General features: G+C 52.4%; 2 protein-coding genes across 8 annotated transcripts in view; one reads left to right on the top strand and one right to left on the bottom strand.

Annotated features, from left to right (window-relative positions):
• KYAT1 (kynurenine aminotransferase 1) overlaps positions 1–11761 on the bottom strand; it is a 35620-nt gene extending 23859 nt beyond the window's left edge. The window contains exon 1 of one of the 5 annotated variants that reach the window (XM_047699189.1): positions 11633–11761. The gene's annotated coding sequence lies outside the window, so the exon portion shown is untranslated. Of the gene's footprint in view, positions 1–8845; positions 9114–10301; positions 10327–11632 lie in introns of those variants that run through there. The other 4 variants (XM_047699191.1, XM_047699193.1, XM_047699190.1 and 1 more) reach the window with 4 other exon arrangements.
• Positions 11762–11849: 88 nt separating this feature from the next.
• LRRC8A (leucine rich repeat containing 8 VRAC subunit A) overlaps positions 11850–20982 on the top strand; it is a 28516-nt gene continuing 19383 nt past the window's right edge. The window contains exons 1-2 of one of the 3 annotated variants that reach the window (XM_047699185.1): positions 11850–11985; positions 15180–15286. The gene's annotated coding sequence lies outside the window, so the exon portion shown is untranslated. The remainder of the gene's footprint in view (positions 11986–15179; positions 15287–20982) is intronic. The other 2 variants (XM_047699184.1, XM_047699187.1) reach the window with 2 other exon arrangements.

The following is a 20982-nucleotide window of genomic DNA, read 5'->3' on the forward strand; positions in this document are numbered from 1 at the left end:
TTAACAGTGAACAGGATACTTTCCTTTTCTTCAAGGAGTGCACAGTCTAACGAAGGAGACAAGTAATGAGGCCATTTTAATTTAGCATGAACCTCAATATACAAACAGTTCTTATAAATCAACAACAAAAAACTAACATTTCTAAAGGAAAAAAAAAGTGGGCGAGATATAAATTCACACAAAAAAGAAAATAGTTGATAAACTTGAAAAGGTGCCAAGCCTTACTCATAATTAACAAAATACAAATTAAAATGAAACACTATTCTCTGCCTCTCAAGGTGGTAGAGGATAAGAAGACTGAGACTCACCAAACTGATACTACCATACACTATGAGGTTACAAGCCATGATCTGGGAAACACCAAGTTAGAATGTTCGCTGGTGTAACTTTTGGAGGGCAACTTCACAATAACAATACACATTACTCTTGGACGTTGGAAAGACTTCCTCTCTAGAAATTTATCTTACAGGGATACTCACACATATGCATAAAGAGCTCTGGATGATCAATGCAGTGTTGTGTGTGAGACAGAAAAACCTGGAGACAATCCAATGTCCATCAGGTGGGGGCTGGTTTAATATATTCTGAGTTATCCATACAATGAGAAATGGTGCAGCCACTAAATGGAGTAAGATTAAGATTGCCCTTAGCGTTCTAACATGGAAAGAAATATAGGTTACGTGAAAAAGGCTGGTTGATATCAAAGATTACTACAAAGCTTCAGCAAGCAAAACAGTGTGGTATTGGCACAGACACACATACCACTTTTGAATAGAGAGCTCAGAAATAAACCCAAACATATGGTCAACTAATTTTTTTTAAGTCTTTTTTAAAAAAAAGATTGTATTTATTTATTTGACAGAGAGGTAGAAGGAGAGCACAAGTAGGCAGAGCGGTAGGCAGAAGGAGAGGGAGAAGCAGGCTCCCCACTGAGCAGAGTCTGACGTGGGGTTTGATCCCAGGACCCTGAGATCTGAGCCAAAGGCAGTCACTTAACTGACTAAGCCACCTAGGTGCCCCCATATGTCTTTTCTTTAAAAGTAATCTCCAGGGGTGCCTGGGTGGCTCAGTGGTTGGGCCTCTGCCTTGGGCTCAGGTCATGGTCTCGGGGTCCTGGGATCGAGCCCTGCATTGGGCTCTCTGCTCAGCAGGGAGCCTGCTTCCCCCTCTCTCTGCCTGCCTCTCTGCCTACTTGTGATCTCTCTCTCTCGGTGTCAAATAAATAAATAAAATCTTTAAAAAAATAAAAGTAATCTCCACACCTGGCATGTGGTTTGAACTCACGACCCTGAGATCAAGAGTCCCGTGCTCCACTGATTGAGCCAGGAGGTGCCCCCAGTCAATCGATTTTGACAAGGGTGCCAAAATATTTCAATGGTGGAAGAAACAGTCTTTTCAACAAATGTGCTAGGACAGCTGGGTGGCCACAATCGAAAGAATGGAGTTGGGGGGTGCCCGGGTGGCTCATTCTGTTAAGTGTCTGCCTTTGGCTTGGGTCATGATCCCAGGGTCCTGGGATGGGGCCCCACATCAGGCTTCCTGCTCAGTGGGGAGCTTGCTCCTTCCTCTGCCTCTGCCTGCCACTCCCCCTGCTTATGCTCTCTCTCTGTCAAATAAATAAATAAAATCTTAAAAAAATGCTGTTAATTATTAAAAAAAAAGAAAAGAATGGAGTCAGACCTCTACCTCACTAAATCCACAAAAACTGACTTGAAATAATCAATGACCTTGATCACATTCTTGCTAATGTCCTTTGTGTTTTTTAAACATTTTATTTATTTATTATTTTAAACTATAATGTATTATTAACACCAAGGGTGCAGGTCTGTGAATCACCAGGTTTACACACTTCACAGCACTCACCATAGCACATACCTTCCCCAATGTTCATAACCCCATCACCCTCTCCCTACCCCCCTCCCCCCGGCAACCCTCATTGCTAATGTCCTTTGATGTACAAATTTTAATTTTTATGAAGTCCAAACATAGAATGACCTTACAACCTGGCAACTTCACTCCTAGGTATATACTGAAAAGAAATGAAAATGCATGTGTACATAGAAATTTGTGCACCAATGTTCATAGCACCGTTACTCATCATTGTCAAGAGGTGGAAATAATCGTGTCCATCAATGGGTGAGTGAATAAATTGTGCTATATCCATACCATGGAATATTACCCAGCCATAAAAAGGAACAAGGGACATATCAATCCATGCTACAACTTGGCTGCACTTTGGAAACATTACACTGAGGGACAGAAGCCAGACATAGTCACATAGTATGCAGTTCCAGAATAGGCGAATCCTTACAGTCAGAAGGTCAGATACCAGGAGATGGGAGGGAAAACGAGGAGTAATTATTTAATGGGCAAGGGTGTTTCTCTGTGGTAATGAGAAAGTTCTGAAAACTAGAGGTGGGTGTTGCACAATGTCGTGACCAGTGTAAAAGCCACTGACCTGTATGTTTCAGAACAGTAGGTTGTATGTTATGTGGATTTCACCTCAAATCTTTAAATTGTATGGTAATAAAAAAAACCGTTGGTTGAAGAACAATATAATCCCAGATGCCTTTTTAAAATTACAGTGTGAGGGGCGCCTGGGTGGCTCAGTGGGTTAAGCCGCTGCCTTTGGCTCAGGTCATGATCTCAGAGACCTGGGATCGAGCCCCGCATCGGGCTCTCTGCTCGGCAGGGAGCCTGCTTCCTCCTCTCTCTCTGCCTGCCTCTCTGCCTACTTGTGATCTCTCTGTCAAATAAATAAATAAAATCTTTAAAAAAAAATAAAATTACAGTGTGACAGGTACGTTATGTGATGGTGTGCAAATGTACGCATACAGGAAATCCTCACTCCTCACTCCCCACTATAATACGAGACTGTAAAAATGGCCAGGTGACCTGAAATCATTCAAAGAGAAGTTAACAATGAGTGGGAAAAATTATGATTGTTCTGTGATCTTTGGAAGTTGCTGTCAAACATTAAAAACTCTAATGGTTTGTTATAAATGTAGAGGGAAATGAAAAAATAGTAAAACTAAAAATAATAAATTTAGTGTTTACTAAATTAATGCCACTTAAATTAGAAACATTAAGAATTAAAGTGTTTTCTTTTCTTTATAAAAATATGTCAGTGGAGGGGTGCCTGGGTGGCTCAGTTGTTAAGCATCTGCCTTCAGCTCAGGTCGTGATTGCAGGGTCCTGGGATGGAGCCCCACATCAGGCTCCCTGCTGGGGCAGGGCGAAGCAGCTTTTCCCTCTCCCACTCTCCCTGCCTGTGTTCCCTCTCTCGCTGGTCTCTGTTAAATAAATAAATAAAATCTTAAAAATAAAAAATAAATTAGTGGAGGGGGGCGCCTGGGTGGCTCAGTCTGTTAGGCATCTGACTCTTGATTTCAGCTCAGGTCATGATCTCAGGATTGTGGGGCTGGCTCCGCACTCAGCAGGCCGTCTGCTTCAGATTCTTTTTCTCTACCCCCTGCTCGCACATGCATGGGTAACCTTACTCATTCTCAGTTGAATAAATCAATCTCCAGAATTATATATACATCAATGAGGTGCCTGGCTGGCTCAGTCGGTAGAGCATGTGACTCTTGATCTTGGGGTCACGAGTTTGAGCCTCATATAGGGCATGGAGCATACTTTAAAAAAAATATATCAAGGAAGATCTTTTGGGGAGATAGCCAAAGTAAATGCAGAGGCTTTAACCCACTGAGCCACCCAGGCGTTCCCCGTGTTCATTTTAGCATTATTCACAATAGCCAAGATACGGAAACATCCTACACGTTTCTCAGTGGATGGATGGATAAAGAAATGTGGTCTGCGTACGTGTACAGTGGAATGTTATTCAGCCTTAAAAAGGAAGGAAAGCCTGCCATTTGCTACAACATGAACGAACTTGGAGTGTGTAATGCCCTGTGAAATCAGCCAAAAACAAATACTGTGTGGTGTCATTTATAAGTGGGATCTAAAAAAAAAAAAAAAAAATGTTGAACTCCTAGAAATAGTAGACTGGCAGCTGCTGGGGCCACGGGGCAAGGGGAAGGAGAGGTTGATAAAAAGGTACACACTTGGGATGCCTGGGTGGCTCAGTTGGTTGGGCAGCTGCCCTGAGCTCAGGTCATGATCCCAGGGTCCTGGGATCGAGCCCCGCATCAGGCTCTCTGCTCAGGCTCTCTCTCTGCCTGCCTCTCTGCCTGCTTGTGATCTCTGTCAAATAAATAAATAAAATCTTTAAAAAAAATAAGATGAAGATGTTCTGAGGACCTGGCATAGAGATGGTGACTCTACTTGATAATACTGTAGAGTAGAATTTAAATTTGCTAGGAGAGTAGTTCTTAAACGTTCGCTCTCTCGCTCTCACACACACAGAAGGTAGCTCTGTAAGGTGATGGATGTCTTAATGAACTTGTCAGTGGGAGTCACTTCACAATGTCTACGTATATCAAATCATCATCTTGTGCACTTTATTTTTTTTTTAGGGAGGGAGAGAGAGGTGGGAGAGGCAGAGGGAGAGAGAATCTTAAGCAGCCTCCAGGCCCAGGGCAGAGCCTGACTCGGGCTCGACCTCACGACCCTGAGATCATGAGCTGAGCCGAAACCAAGAGTTGGGACGCTTCACCGACTGAGCCACCCAGGGACCCCATGTATGACAATTTTATTTGTTAATTATATTTCAATTAATCTGGGGGAAAATTTTCCAGAGCAGTGCGAACATTGCTTGCTTTCTAGTCCCCTAACTTGGGATAGGGAATAGCATCTTTTCTCAGCCTTGATGAGTTTACTTCCTTCTGAGTTGACATCAACTTCAAACATTTCCTCCCTTGTATTTTCACTGTTGTGAAATATATCTGGGTGTTCCTTTGATATGACCTCTTTGTCTGGCATCCCTTCCTCTGGGACATCTTCATCCTTTTGGTTACAACCACGTGCATCATGTACGATGGTCAACCTGCCTTCACTAAGTTTCTCTACTTGCTGGAGTTTCTAGAACAGCAAAGAGCTGTGCTGTCAACATCCCTACAGCCAGCGCTTTCTTTCATCATTCCACTTAGGTTCAATGCACATTTTTAAAAGATTTTATTTATTTATTTGACACAGAGAGAGAGAGACAGCGAGAGAGGGAACACAAGCAGGGGGAGTGGGAGAGGGAGAAGCAGGCTTCCCGCTGAGCAGGGAGCCAGATGCGGGGCTTGATCTCACGTCCCTGGGATCATGACCTGAGTTGAAGGCAGACTCGCAAGGACTGGGTCACCCAGGTGCCCTTCAATGTGCATTTCCCACTGTCTCATGGCTCTGCATTTCTCTGCAGCACTTTCATCTTGGTTGGCCAATTCCCTCTTCTGATGATCCACTTGTGTAGCCTGTCCTGTGGGTTCACCACTGGGAGGCAGGAGGCAACACAACTACGGAGCTTTGGGGGTGTGTGTGTGCGAACTGCAGAGCATGCCAGGGGCCAGTCCCTGACAGGCTCTGAAAGAAGTGATGTGATTAGTCAAAGCACATCTGTCATCACCACAGCCGTCCGTGGGCTAAAAAGGAGCAAAGTTCACACTCTGGACCATGACTTGTAGTTAATGGGACATCACAACGGAAGTTGGAACGGTGTGGCTGAGGGACCAGTGTTATTTAACTGAACCTTTGTGCCTGAAACTCATTCTGTTGTGCAAAGCAAGGGCCACTTGGTTATGTACAAGGCTGTCTCCAGGGACACGGCTAAATTATTAATAGTGGTTTTCTCTGGGATGGGGTTAGGGTCTTACACACTTCAATACTTTCCAAAAAAATTTATATATTTATCTGACACAGAGAGAGAGATAGCGAGAGAGGGAGCACAAGCAGGGGGAGTGGGAGAGGGAGAAGGTGGCTTCCTGCAGAGCAGGGAGCCCGATGCAGGGCTCGATCCCAGAACGCTGGGATCATGACCTCAGCCTAAGGCAGACGGTTTACAACTGAGCCACCCAGCTGCCCCTCAACACTTTGTTTTGTTTTGTTTTGTTTTGAGGCTGTGAGGCTCTGGAATCAGACAGATCTTGGACTGAAGCCATTTATTGGTTGTGTGACTTTTGGCAAATTATTAAAGTTTTTAAAAGACTTTATTTTACTTATTTGAGAGAGCAAGAAAAGAGAGCATGAGAGGGGCGAGGGGAGGGGCAGAGAGAGGGGGGAAGCAGACTCCCCGCTGAGCAAGGAGCCTGCTGTGGGGGCTCGATCCCAGGACCCCCGGATCATGACCCGAGCCGAAGTGAGATGCTCAACCGATTGAGCCACTCAGGTGCCCAAAATTATTAAAGCTTTCTGAGAACCATATCTGAATCGGAATGATAATAGCACCTGCCTCATAGAGCTGTCGTGAGACGTCAGTGAGAGGCCATGTGAAAGTCACTTAGCGTGGTGCCCCTCGAAGAGTCAGTGTTCCACAAATATCATCACTGTTACTGTTCTCCCTCCAGTATTCATTGGAGCAAATACCACAGTGCGGGCAGCAAGGGGCTCCATCTCACAACCCTGATATCATGTCCTGAGCCGAAATCAGGAGTTAGCCGACTGAGCTATGCAAGTGTCCCTTTTCCTTATTTTTTTTTTTTTTAAGATTTTATTTATTTATTTGACAGAGAGAGAGCACAAGCAGGGGGAGTAGCAGAAGGAGAGGGAGAAGCAGGCTCCCTGATCAGCGGACAACCTGATGTGGGACTTGATTGCAGGACGCTGAGATCATGACCTGAGATGAAGGCAGCTGCACGCCTCAACCCTTTCCTTATTTTTTTTTTAAGATTTTATTTATTTATTTGACAGAGAGAGAGATCACAAGTAGGCAGAGAGGCAGGCAGAGAGAGAAGGGGAAGCAGGCTCCCTGCTGAGCAGAGAGCCCGATGCGGGGCTCCATCCCAGGACCTCGAGATCATGACCTGAGCTGAAGGCAATCTTTAACCCACTGAGTCACCCAGGCGCCCCTCCTTTCCTTATTTTTTAAGTAGGCTCCACGCCCAATGTAGGGCTTGAACTCATCACCCTGAGATCAAGAGTTGGACGTTCTACCAGCTGAGCCAGATAGACATCTGTGCCCCTGCCTGGCATACCCCTAACCCCCAGTCCTATCTCCCTAGCAGGGCCCAGTCCCAGCTCTGCCTCCTCTCTGCCTCTGTGTCCACCTGGGCCTTCCTCTGAACTCAGAGGGACCCCCACTATACATCTGACGACTGTGCTAAATTCCCTAATCTTCAAAACAACCTTCTAGGAAGGCATTATCATCCCTATTTTGCTCAGAGAACAAAGCCCACCGAGCTGAGAGCCTGAGCTGCGATTTGAATCCTGGTTTGCTGTTTTCAGTCATTCAAAGGCTTTCCCCAAACACCCCTCTTTCAGGAGGTGGATGCTGCCGCCTCCATTAGCTCCCCTGCCAACGGACCAGCAGCCCTCCGGGGCTGGAGCCTTGCCTCTTCGCCTAGCCCCAAGCCCCCAAAGCCAATTCCATGCAATATGGAGATTTGGTTTCCGTGTTTCGCAAAAGGGGCACACCTGGTATTTGGGGTGAGTCAGTCCTCCACGGGGAAGATCTCTCCGGCGTCTGGAAGGATGTTTAGCATCCCCTGGGCTCAAAATGTAAGGTGCCCCAGTTACTGAGAAGACACAAACCACAGTGCTCTGGAGATGGGGCCCAGGGAGGGGCAGCTTGTTACACGAACAATCCCAGAAAATGAAAGCTTGGGCATGGATAGAATGGTCCCAAGCTCCACTCTGAACCAGCTGTGGGGCCTTGGTCACGCCACACCGCAAGCTCTCTAGACTCAGTTTTCTTGTCCGTCCAAGGGGATAACAATAAAGCAGCCATTCACAGAAAGCGCTCAGCACAGGTCCTGGCCCGTGGGGACCTGTGCAAAAGAAGCTGTTGACACAGGGTGCCTGGGCAGCTCAACTGAGGGGCTGCCTTCAGCTCAGGCTGCGATCCCAGCGTTCTGGGGTCAGCCCCGGTCTCTGCTCATCCAGGAGTCTGCTTTTCCCTCTCCCTCCACCCCTCCCCTCTGTTTTTGCCTGTTCTCTCTCTCAAATAAATAAATAAATAAATAATCTTAAAAAAAAAAAAAAAAGCTGTTAAGATTTAAACCTATACAGGAAAGTTTCTTGCCAGATAATGAGTCCTGATTTTTCTTTTCTTTCTCTTCTCTTTTTCCCTCTCTTTCTTTTCTCAGTCTAAAACCAGATTTCCTACAAGCCAAAGATTTTGTGAAAACCTGTTGAGTTGGGGCACCGGGGTGGCTCAGTGGGTTAAGCCTTTGCCTTCAGCTCGGGTCATGATCCCAGGGTCCTGGGATTGAGCCCTGCATCATGGGGCTCTCTGCTCAGCGGGGAGCCTGCTTCCCCGACACCCACCACCCACCCCCCGCCTGCCTCTCTGCCTACTTGTGATCTCTGTCCATCAAATAAATAAATGGAATCTTTAAAAAAAAAACACAAAAACCTGTTGAGCTGATGGTTCTGCCCCAAGGGAGGCGACAACTTGTTTGGAGGGATCTAGTAAGCACAGTGACCTACACCTCATTTCCCCTGACTTTGGAATCAAAGTCAAAGGCAAAGCAGAGAGAAATGACTTCTGGAGCCCAGACTGCAGGTTTCCGGGCTGCTGGGGGAGGGGGTGGTGAGTGGAGACCCTGAGTGAGACACGCAGTAGGTAGCCCCCTCTTTATTCTCCTGGCACAGGATAGAGATCCAAAATTGAGATCTCGTGCTAAGGCAGTTTTACACATGGGGGAAAAACAGATCTACATTTACATACTTCATGCCTGGCAAGAACATTAAATAGAGTCACATCAGTTTTACAGAGACTAAGGCTCAGAGTAGGGAAATGACTTACCCAAAGTCAAAGTCCCGGAAAAGCACCGAAAGACCTTAGCCGCAATTCCAAAGCTTATACCAATGACCCAGGAATGAGGAAGTAGGATAAGCGTTTGCCTGTATTTTTTCAAGGAGCTGACAGTGCAGTGGCCCCACCGTGTGTTGGCACAGGACTGGCAGTGATTTCTCTTCCACTGTAGCTGGAGCGACTTTGACCTGCTGGCCACAGAACTGGGGCGGGGAGGGGCCCTGTCCAACTGGATGTCCCAGGGCACTGACAACCTGAGAACCCGAGTAACCGTAAACAGCCAGAAAGACAGAAACTTCCAGTACTAACACCTGGATTTGCAAGGCAGAGTTCCTGCTTTAGCCAGCTGGCTGCCAATCAGGAGTGGGGAGGAATTTAGGGGTGGGGGAGTCCAGGTGGGAGGTGGGCGTGTCCATAGAGAAACTTCCTTGTTATCAACTCTCCTGTGTTCCTTTGTCGCCCCCACCTGGATTCTAAAATCGGGAAGTCCTACTCTGGCATATGCACAGGAGTTAAGTGTGGATAGAGGGTGGAAATCCACAGAGGTTGGCATGGGAAGGCATTCTCCCGGAGGAAAGATGGATTCATGCAGATGTTTGACTGAATTTTTCTAACCTGCATGATCTGTGATCATGTCAGTTACCTTCAGGTATGAGCATGCCTCTACTTGGATCTCCAGCCTCATCATTCTGCCTTCCAGGTACCCTACGCGTTTTTCAGACACAGATTAAAAGTTACCTATTTTGAGGGGCACCTGGGTTGGCTCAGTCGGTTGGGCATCTGCCTTTGGCTCAGGTCATGATCCTGGAATCCTGAATAGAGTTCCGCATCGGGGGCTCCTTGCTCACGGGGAGTCTGCTTCTCCCTCTGCATCTGCCCCTTCCCCCCCACCCCACCCCCCGCCTGCCCAACTTGTGTTCTCTCTCTCTCTTTCTCAAATAAATAAATTCTTTCTTTTTTAAAGTTACCTACTTTGAGAAGCCCTCTCTTTCTCCACCCAGGCTGAGTCAGATGTTTCTGGCATTGTGCTCCCAAGGCCTGAGCTGCTGCCCACCATAGGGCTCCTCACAGATGCTAAGTGCTGGGTTGTCTGTCACCCTCACTAGACTTCAGAAACAGGCGCTGTGTGTCTGTCCTGTTCTCCACCAGATCCTCAGCCTCTGGCAGCTCAACTAGGACTGGAGGTCTCCCCAAAGCATTAGTGTGGACGATCCCTGGAGGCTGAGGGGGACCCAAGAAGCCCAGCAATCTCTCTCAGTTAGTGGGGGAGCTCCCCCTTTGGGCAACTCTCTTAATTTCTCTGTGTTTCCTTTACCGATCTGTAAAATGGGGCTCATCTGCACGTAAAGCCCTAGGTAGGACAGGTGGGGCACTGGTGGCATTGTGGTCGCACTGGTTAGATGTAAAGGTGTGGACAGGGAGGCTCGGGGAGGGATGTGCCACGTTCACAGTCTCCAGGAGCAAAGGGGGCAGGCCTTTAACTCTAGTCTGTGCTCTGGCCTCTAATGTCCCTCTCTTCATTCTACACTTGCCACTTGTCTCCAGTCCGTTGTACCTGTTCAGTCAGTAAACAGCCAATAAACAGTTACTTGGATAGAGCTGCCTGCCAGACCCCACACTGGCTGTCATGTGGTTAATAACAAAAAAAGATTCTCGGGGCGCCTGGGTGGCTCAGTGGGTTAAGCCGCTGCCTTTGGCTCAGGTCATGATCTCAGAGTCCTGGGATGGAGCCCCGCATCGGGCTCTCTGCTCAGCAGGGAGCCTGCTTCCTCCTCTCTCTCTGCCTGCCTCTCTGCCTGCTTGTTATCTCTCTGTCAAATAAATAAATAAAATCTTTAAAAAAAAAAAAAAAAGATTCTCAGTGGGAAGTGGGTAAGGAGATCCTAGCCATTAGCTTAAAACCCTCAGGGGCTCAAATTCCAGTTTCTCCGCTTCCAGGCGGGGAGGTATTAAGTCCCTAATCTCGCAGCCATATTCCCGCCTCTAACGACAGGGGAAAATCAGACCTTCCAGCAGGAGGGCTGAACCCAGGCACTGGCTCAAGGCTTGATGGATATGAGCCCTTATATCTTCATCATCTTATTTAAAAAATAAATTCTTCCCCCTTGCCCGGGTACCGAGGACTCCAGTTCCCCTGTCCGAGGCTACCACAGTTAACCCTTTCTTACCAGACGGCTGGTGCGCACCCCCCAGACACGCACACTCTCACACACACGTTTTTTTCCCCACAAACTGTAGCGCCGATCAACGCAGGTCTTTTTGCCCCTTCCTTTTTTTTTTTTCATCTAAGGTATCTTGGAAGTCGTTCCATGTTAGTGCATATAGAACATTTTTCGTTTTAATGGCTGCACAGCATTCCATGGTATGGATTATTTCCTAGCGTGGCGGGCGTTACTATTGTCAGTGTGGGAACCGCGAGGACTCCGGCCCCACGGAGCGGTGTCCCGGTGCCAGCCCCGGCTCTGCCCATAAATGGCCAAGCTACCTTGGGCTTCTTCCTCCCCACAGACATCACCTCGGGGGATGCGGGAGGTGGGTGCAGAGAGGACAGCCTGCGCGAGTCCCAGCGTCCGAGTGCGGGTCAGCGTCAAGCGCGCGCAATTTATCCCCAGGGGCGGTTCCTGGCTGGGTTAAGATTTCGGCGCCGCCACTTCCACCGTACCAGCAGCATCAAACGCAGCGAGTATTCTGGCACAAACGAGCTTGGAACCGGTTACCAGGTCCTCCGGCCTCGGCACCCGGCCTCGGGGCAGCAAAGCGCAGGCACGAGCTACTCACCCCCGCCTCGGCGGCTTCACCGCTTCGTCCCCCAGCGCGCCCCGAAGGTTACAGGTGTCCGTGTGCCTTTAAGGGGGCCGAGCCCGGTCTCCGCTACTTCCGCCCCAAACAAACATGGCGCCACCTGGGGGCTCAGGGTAGGAGGGCGCGAAGAGAGTCCCCATCAAAAAGATGGCGACGCCCTAGGCGCCGCGCTCGCGCCTGTGGTGACGTCACTTCCGGGGCGGAGGAGGCTGAGTGGTGCAGTGAGGGACAAACAAAAGGAGGCGCCGGAGGGGCGCAGCGGCCGGCGGCGGGACAGAGCAGCGGGGGCGCGGGGCTGCGTACTGGGCGGCCGGACCGGGCGGGACCAGGTGAGTGGGTGGGGCGGGGAAAGGGGCACGAGCTGTCACTTCTCGAAACCCACTCCTGCACGCCCCCGGCCAGCTGCCGGGCTCTGGGCGCTTCGGGCAGCTCGGGCTCTGCCAGCCGCGGCTGGCTCCCTGGGGCCTCCCGCCGCAGCTCAGTTCGGCCTACCTCCTGGCTCCCCGGTACTCTGGGTCTCCGGGGCCCCACCCTCCCCCGGCGCCGCGGCGCGCGAGCCCCCTCCCAGGCACCCCAGTGCCTCCCTGCGCTCAACATACCGGGAGTTTCCGCCTGGGCTCCCCCAGGTCCCCTTGTCATCCCCTAGGTTCCCCCAGATCCTAACTCCTACACGCACACGCTCCCCACTTCGTAGAGGTTCCACCTTGAAACCTCTCCTTGGCAGCTTTTTTTTCCCCCCGTTTTTAAAGGTTTCCCCTGTTCTCTTCTCCTGGGCTCCTGGCCCCCTCCACTTCCCTCGGACCCCTCCCTCCTCTTGATCCGGCGGGAACCGTGCCCTGACTTGGGGGCAGGATCCCTAGCTAAGATCTTGGGGCTCGTCAGCACTGGGGGTTCCCCGGGGGGATCGGTTCAGGGTCTGAGGCCCTGCCCATGTTCTGTGCATCCGTATGGGCCCAAGAGCCAGATCTGATGAGGTCCGGACTGGAGATCCAGCAAAGTTAGTTCCCAGGCTGAAGGAGCGTAGCCAGGGTGTTTGGGGTTCACGATGATTCTGCTTCTTTTGTTGATTGCTTTTTCCCCTTGGTCTGGACTGGAGTGAACCAAGACTGGGCTGGTGCTCAGCTGATGCAACTAGGGACTGCCTTTTTTGGGAAGGAGGAGATATGGTTGGGGGGTGTCCGACACTCTTGATTAGGACTTGACTGGAAGGGTGGGGCTGAGCACGCTCGCCTGATGCTTCTTTGCCGGCTCTATCCCAGGAAGCCTTTGGAGGATGAGGTGTGAGGGTGAGGAGAGAGAGAGCTTTTGAGGGAAAGGGAATTTGGGCCTAAATTGTGGAGGAGGGATTTGGTGGAGCTGAAAGGTTCCCATGGGCCTCACTCATCTTTTCCATTAGGAGTTTCTTTAACCTCTTTGAGCAGACAGATCGGCAGACAGACAGACTGTGGGCAGGAGGAGGAGGAGGAGGAGGTGGTCTGTTGCTGGTGATATTTCCTGCAGAGCGGATGGGGGAGTGGGAGTTCGTTCAGAGGGCTGGGCAGTGCCCGTCGCTCAGTCACACTGGCATTGCCTTCATGAAGGTCAAGTCTTTCTCTGGCTTGTGAGGGGAGGCAAGGACAGATGGCTTGTGCTGAAGTACTGGAGAGAAACTGGGGCATGAATGGCGGGCCTCTGCCTTCCTGTCTTCCCAGTCTTAGAGGTGCTTTGGGGTCTGGTCTAATGTCTCTCTGCCTTCCAGGATACAGAGCAGGGGCCCAAGAAATGTTTGTGACTCCCCTCCCCCCCAACTCAATGCTGTGTTTTTTTGTACTCCATTCTGCGGGCACACCCACTAGGAAGCAGTTTCCTTTGCAAACTTCAAGTGGCCTTTCTGGACAGAGGGGACTCCTGAGGATTGCCCCATTGGGTCAGAACTTGGGGAAGTGGCTGGGCCTTGGGTTGCTGCCTGGCTTGGCCTGGACCTCACCTGCAGGAGCTGGAGGGAAGAGATCACCTGGGTTCCTGACTCCCTCTCCTGAGAGTGGAGGCGATTCCAGATTTTCACATGAGGACACTGAGGCACAGGGTGATGGTCTAAGACCTCATGAGGAGTCAGGTGGGATGGGTGTAGGGTCCTAGAGCCCAGCACACCGTCTCTCCATCCTTGATCCTTCAATCATCCATTTGTTCATTCATCCATTTAGCCAATCTTTAGTAAGTACCTGGCCCGGACCAAGAATGATGCTAGAGAACACAGTTCCTGGCCTCCTGAGCTGCGGTCTGGGAGGAGAGGCAGGCAGGAAAGCATTGACACCGTGGCCAGCATAATAATAGAAATATTACAGAGGAAGGAGGCATTAGCTCTGGGTGAATATGTTGGCGGTGGTCAGCGTGTATTTCCCGGAAGAGGGAGGACTAGAAGAATCAGTGACCGGGAGTCCCAAGGCCTGAGTTCTGGTTCAGGCTGTGCCATGGGCAGGTGACTGGGCTGTCCAGCCTCCGCGGGGACCCCGTCCTTGAGGAGCACGGGGTGGGGGTAGAGTCTGGCTTAGAGGCCTCTGTGCCTTTACAGCTAACTCTAGGTACTCTTCTGCTGGCTGCCGTCACCCTGAGTGGGTTTGCTGGGTAAGTGACCTATCTCTCCTCCAGGCTGAGTACTGTCTTCTGCTTCTTTCCTCCCAGCACGGTGCCTGGCATGGAGTGAGTGCGTGAGGTGCTCACTGGTACACGTGGTTAAAGGCTCCACAGTCCCTCCCAGAGCCATTCAGTTCCCCTGTCCGCCCGTGCACTCCCCACCCGCACTCCCTCCTTCCTCTCAACTCCTGCTTATCCTTTGGCCTTTCGTGGTGGCTGAGCCGCCATCCCGACTCCTAGTGGTTTAGACACTCCCTGCCCCCAACCCCTACTGTGGTCTGATCATAACTTCCCACCTCACCCTGCTGACTTGTCCTTTTCAGTTTTGTGAATGGTTCTGAGCAATGCCTGGGGTGTAGTAGGTGCTCACTAAATGCTCCCTGACTCATAGGTGCCAGCTGGAATTTGTGTTTGAGTTGAACTCGTGTGTCTGGGCTGAGGCTGTGTCTTCGCCTGAACTCAACTTGCCCCCCTGTGGCTCCTGTCTCGCCACCTTTCTCCTCCGGTCCGAGATCTATGCAGACTGAACGACTCAGCGCTGTCTAGATGTCATGTTCTCTCCCTTCTGGGCAAACTTGTGCTGTTACTTCTGCCTGGGATGTTTTTTCTCCTGCTTCTGCTCTTCCTCAAGAGTCAGTTTGGGCAACACCTTGTCCAGGGAGGCCCGCCCACCCCAACTCCCCGGTCTCGGTCTAGTGCTTCCTCCACGTTCCCCTCGCTGCCCGGTGCCCCCAGCAGAGCCCTGGGCTCCCCTAAGCCAACTGTAACGGTAACTTGGCATCTCCCAGTAGCCTGTCTGGTTCCCTCTTGTCACCCCAGGAGCCCAGCCGTGGGCCTGGCACCGAGCAAGCGCTCAGAGAACGTTGGCAGCACAGCAGGGAACGCTGACGGAAGCTCTTACTTCTCGTAGGGAGGCTGCTTCCATGGAGCGAGAGGAATGCCAAGACCCTGCCCAGACAGACGTGGGCCAGCCTCAGCACCGGCAGCCAGCGCGCAGATAGCAGAGTCGTCCTCGGGGTAAGGATGGGGCCCCTCTCCCTCCAGGCCAGCCCCGAGTCAGGTGTCTTCCCCAGCTTAGGGGGCAAAGGGCGCTCTCTCCATCTCTGCGGTCCTTTGCTCTTCTTACCGTAGACCCAGGTCCAGGGCAGGGGCGGCAGGAGACCGCACGCTGCTTCCTTCTCCCGACTCAGCAGCTGGCGGGGGAAGGTGCGGCTGCTGGACTTCAGATGCCCGTGTTAAGTCTCATTGTGAACCTCAGTTCTTTTCTCTCTCTCGGCGCGGATCTTGTCAGTCTGGGCTGTTAACCAGACCGTCTTGTGACCACGTCTCCCGAAGTGTGTTCCGTGGAACACCAGTTTCTGTGGTCATGGTGGTTTGATAACCCTGGGAAACAGGTTGTCCCCGCTGCGGGACTTCTTAGCCTTGACTGTGCGGAGTGAGCTTGACCTCCTCAGAGAGGGAGCCGGTGCGCTGTGTGTCCCCACACTTATTTGATCACGTGGACCCCTTTGGGGACCAGGGTTCCTAGGCCTGCACTTTGGAAACCAGTTCCCAAAGGCAGGAGAGTGCCCTGGTTAAAGACCCAGACTTTGTGGTCAGACATGGGTTTGAATCTTCTCTGTCACGTGTTCAGTGAGTGATGGGGGGCCAGTCACCCTGCCTCTCTGAGCCTCAGTTTCCTGAGCTGTAAAGCGGCCATAATTTTAGCACCTTACCTCCCCGTAGGGTATTTTCAAGATTAAGTGTGTTGATAGAGGGAAGGCACTTAGCAGAGTATGTCCCGGGACTGTTCCGTAGGCTGAGCGGCATTGGGTGGCCCATTTTATAATTTATAAAACCACCATTATCAGTGATTTTTTCTGGCCATTTGAGGATGTGCAGGCAGTGGCCTTTGTCCCTTGTTTACACTTGTGGAAACTGAGGTTCAGAGGGGGGAAGCTGTTTGCCCAAGAGTTCAGGAAGGAAGGAGGGATGTGGGGCTGGAGCCAGATCCCAGAATCCCAGGTCAGGGTCCTTTGCTGTGCGCCCGAGGCCTCCCTGCAGCCACCTGTCCCCTTGGCTTTTGGTTAAGGAAGACCTGGCCCTCCCTAGCGTGGATTTTAAGAGAAATAAGAATCTTTTTTGGGAGGGGGGGTAATTACCAACATAGTTGCATGTTCACTGTGATGTTTTTGTAATGTTTTGATTTTGATGTCATGGAAAGCGAAAGTCTCCCGTGATCCCCATCCCCAGAGATGTGGACGGGGAGGAGTGCGCTGTTCCACATGTATCATTACTGTTTGCTTACCTTTCCCACGTCAAGTGTCGGTAGAGCTGTTGCTTCGCAGTTTGCCCCCATTTCATTCCCCCCCCCCCCCCGCCACCTCCCCACCCCCTGCCAGGACCTCTTTCCCAGGCAAGCGTGGATCTGCGTGTGAGTCCCATCGGCATGGCCCTGTTGCTCCCCTCTTCGCCACCCTGGGGTTCAGAGCCGCGTGTGAGGGCATCTACAGCAGCAGCACAGTGGGGGTTAGGAAACGCCTGTTGTGTGATTTTGTTGACTCTCCTGTTTATTGGGACAAGGTCAGCAAACCCCAGCCCTGCCCTGCTGGAGTTTTCTGTTGGTTTTGAGGAGCTCTGCCTCCTGGAGAGGAGAGGGGAGGCCTGAGCTGAGGTCTCTCTGGCCAGGGATGAGCAGGAAGCAGCAGGTCCTACTTATCTGAGATCAGAATTCCTCCTCCGTGCCAGGGACAGCGTGGAGGCAACAGCATGGGCAGGCCTGGGAGGTTTTAGTCTCTGCTGTCCGCCTGGGGCAGTGGCCAGGTTGGGGGTTGGGAGGGACATGCACGAGTTGCCGTGTTGTCTGAGTGTGGCTCGGACTCATTTACCCCGGCAGTGCCCTGGGGAAGTCCTGGTCCCTTCAGAGTGCTATTTTCAGGTTTTGGATTTTTGTGTTTTTTTCTTTCTTTCTTTTTTTTTTTTTTTTAAAGATTTTATTTATTTGTCAGAGAGAGAGAGGGAGAGCGAGCGAGCACAGGCAGACAGAATGGCAGGCAGAGGCAGAGGGAGAAGCAGGCTCCCCGCCAAGCAAGGAGCCCGATGCGGGACTCGATCCCAGGACGCTGGGATCATGACCTGAGCCGAAGGCAGCTGCTTAACCAACTGAGCCACCCAGGCATCCCGATTTGTGTTTTTTTCTTTAAAGATTTTATTTATTTGACAGAGAAAGAGAGAGAGGGAACGTGAGCAGGGGGAGTGGGAGAGGGAGAAGCGGGATCCCTGCGGGGCTCGATCCCAGGACCCTGAGATCATGACCTGAACCGAAGGCAGATGCTCAACTACTGAGCCACCCAGGCACCCCTTAAGATTTCATTTTTAAGTAATCCTACACCCAGCATGGGTCTCAGACTCACAACCCCAAGATCAGGCGTCACACCACCAACTGAGCCAGCCAGGTGCACCCTCTCCTTTCAGGTTGGGTTTTTTGTTTTTGTTTTTTTTTTAATTTATTCATTGAGAGAGACAGTGAGAGCATGAGCAGGAGGAGGGAGAAGCTGAGAGAGAGGGAGAAGCTGATTCCTCGATGAGTAGGGAGCCTGACATGGGGCTCGATCCCAGGACCCCAGGATCATGACCTGAGCTGAAGGCAGAAGCTTCACCGACTGAGCCACCCAGGTGCTCCTCCTTTTGGGTTGTAACCTGGAGGGTGGGCAGGTGAGGAGAGGGCTGCCCTGTGACCTGGGTCTAAAGACACTCTATAGGAACAGGAGGGGTTTTAGGTCTGGCCGCCTGCTTCGTGGTCTGGCAGGGTCCGTCCCTGGTGGGCTCGTCAGGCTCACTGGCCTGTCTTCCTCACCTGTGTTTCTTCCTGTTCTTTCCCTGCAGTCTCTTTTTCTTCTCGTTGGAGTCACTTCTGACCCCAGGAATTGGCCTCTCCGCCTTTTCCCTCCTCCTAGTAGCAGGGCCTTCATGCCCCCGGTCATCCTCTGAGGCTGAGGTCTGAGCACCGGGCGGGCAGTGCGCCGGGTCACCGCATACACATAGCAGCCCTCTCCTGTGATGTGGTTCCACCATTTTTGCAGGTTCAAGGCCAAGGTTCGGAGGGACGAGAGCTCTTGCTTGGGTGGCAAAGCTGGGACTTGAACCCGGATGTTTGCCTTGGCAGCCTGGGCTCTTTGTACCCCACCATCCGCTTTTTTTCTCCAGGTTCTCAGGCTCCGGGGCACTTCCGAGCTGCCCAGGGGCTTGCTTTCAGTGCTGGGTTCCCCGGGACCGCCCTTCCCCCCCGCCCAGCAAACACCTGCAGCGTCTGACCTGGGGATGGGATGGGGGGTAGGAATCTGCATTTTGAGGACACTGCCAGGCCGGTGTGAGGCTGGCGGGCTGCAGATGCCGCGCAGGGCGACGCGTTCAGCCCTGGTCCCGGCCTCTGATCGGCCCTTGGTGTAGAGGCAGGGCCAAGCTCCCCTCAGGACTGGGGGTTCTAGTGACTCCCCAGTACGTGCAGGGGGGTTCACCATCCCTCTTCAAGGATGTGTGGGACCAAGGTTTCCAGAATGGCTTTTACTCCCAGCCACAAACATCCCCTGCTGTCTTTCCCAGTGCGTTCCTACTGCATCTCGTAGCAAGTTCTATGTTTAACTGTCTCTTGAGGGCCGAAAACCTCAAAATTAAATGGACTGCTGCCATTCGGCCTGCTGGGAGCAATGTTCCTCCAGAAGGAAAGTGGCTCTAGGATTCCCAGACACCTTCAGAGGCGCTGTGGCCAAACTCGCCCTCTGACAGGGTGGGCTGTTGACAGGTGTGCTGAGCAGGGGCTGGGCACGCAGGGATCCTGCCCTTCCCCCCTCTCTCCGGCTCCCTGAGTCTCGATCTCTGGGGGGCAGCCCCCCTCCAGCCCGGAGAGCCGGGCCACAGACAACTTAGGTTGGCCTTGGTCCCGGTCCCCTGGGGTCTCACAGATGTGTCTGCAGCCTCCCGTGGGTGCTCCAGCCTGCCATTCCGTAGCCGGTCCTGGCACGCGGTGCTGGTGCTCGTAGCCGACTGAGGCCCCTCTGTCCCCATGGGCCCAGACCTGGCAGAGTGGGGCTCCCTTCTAGAGTTTCCTTCGAGCTATCCCTGCAACACCAGAGGCATCTGCGTGTGTTCTGCTGGGGTTCCCTGCAGACCGCTTGGTTCCTTGTGCCCCTCAGGAAAAGGGGGTCTTGTTCTAGGAAGCATTTCCAGGGTTCTGGGTGCGCAGGGAGGGTTCGGGAGGCCTGCTTGCCTTTGAGGCCAATTGACGTCACAGAAAGTCAGCCCTGTGGGGCTCTGTCCCACCACCTCCTGGCTCTGTGGCCTTGGGCGGGTCACTTAATCTCTCCTCAGTAAAGACACCGGTGAAACCTGGCAGGACAGTGACAGCAGCTAACACCGTAGTCTTAACTACGCGGCGGGCGCTGGGCCAGAGCTATCCACGGACTCTGTCATTCAGTCCTTGCTATAAAGTCATGAACCATTTTACAGATGAGGAAACCAGAGCCCTGGGAGGGAAAGTTGGTGACTTTCCCAAGGTTACCCACAAGTGAAATGACGGGGAGCCAGGAAGCAGTGGGCACAGTGTTGGTGCGTCGTCCGTCTCAGTAGCCGGGGGCTCCAAAGCAGCCTGGTGGGGCGAGCGGGCAGCTCGGGCTTCCAGCCTGACCTGCTGCTCCGTGGGCTTGGCTTGGGAGCCCCCGGTGGGTATCCCTCACTGGTTACCCTTCACCCCGAAAGGTAGGCCACAGCCTGGCAAGATCGCAAGAGGACAGACCTGTTTGGGAGGCTCAGCCCAAATGTGAGAGCAGTTTGGAAACAAAACTTGTGCCTTCCGCCTCCTGCCCTGACTGTGTCCCCTCTTCCTTTCCCGGGAAGTGAGGGTGTGCCTTTCTCTGCGGGCTGAGTGCCAAGCCAGGCAGTGCCCCCAGCCCATGGCTGACTCACCCCAAGTGGGTGTGGGGGCCTAGAGGGCAGTGCTCTGCTCATGAGTGGGTGGGGGCTGTGCGCAGCTGATGATGAGGTGAGACCTTTCCTCCCACTCCTGGCTCTGGAACCAGAGGAGGCCCAGGGGGGCTGACCGAGGAGGAGATTCACAGGCCCGGAGCCCTTACAGGACAGGGCCACTGACCCACTGTCTTCCTCAGGCCTCTGGGGAATGGCCCTTCCCCCTTCCCTGGGAGCGCGGCGGAGGGACAGACCGCTTTCCCAAGTGTGGGACGAGGAGGGGCGCCAGCCTCCTGCCTCCCCTCTTGCCTGGGAAGCTTGCCCAGCATCTCTATTTGGTCTTGAACAAAAGGCTCTCTGTGCCCTGTTTCCCCGCAGCCCAGCCCGCTGACCCTGGCTCGAGTGTGAAAGCCGTAGGCCTGCAGGCTGACACAGGGGCTAGGGCATGCTTGGGTGGTCTGCCTCTGGGCTGGAGTGGGCTGCAGGGCATTTCTCTGACTCTCTTCCCTGTCTGGAAGAAGCATTCAAGGGAAATCAACAATGTCGAGAGATCCCTAAGGGGTGGTCTGAAAGCAAATCACCAACTCTCAACCTCCATCCTTTCCTGGGGCCCTGAGCTTGGCAGGGGCTCCAGAAGTTCAAGGCTTTTGAGTGTAGCCTGTGTGATGGGGCAGGTCCTGGAGGGCTCCTGTGCCTGTCCTTGTGGCTTAGCCCGGACCTGGGTGTCTTCCCCAAATGAGCTCCAGGAGGGTTTTCTGCGATGGCAGGTGAGC

The sequence above is a fragment of the Lutra lutra genome, chromosome 13 (assembly GCF_902655055.1).
Source record: "Lutra lutra chromosome 13, mLutLut1.2, whole genome shotgun sequence".
Classification (NCBI taxonomy): Eukaryota; Metazoa; Chordata; class Mammalia; order Carnivora; family Mustelidae; genus Lutra; species Lutra lutra.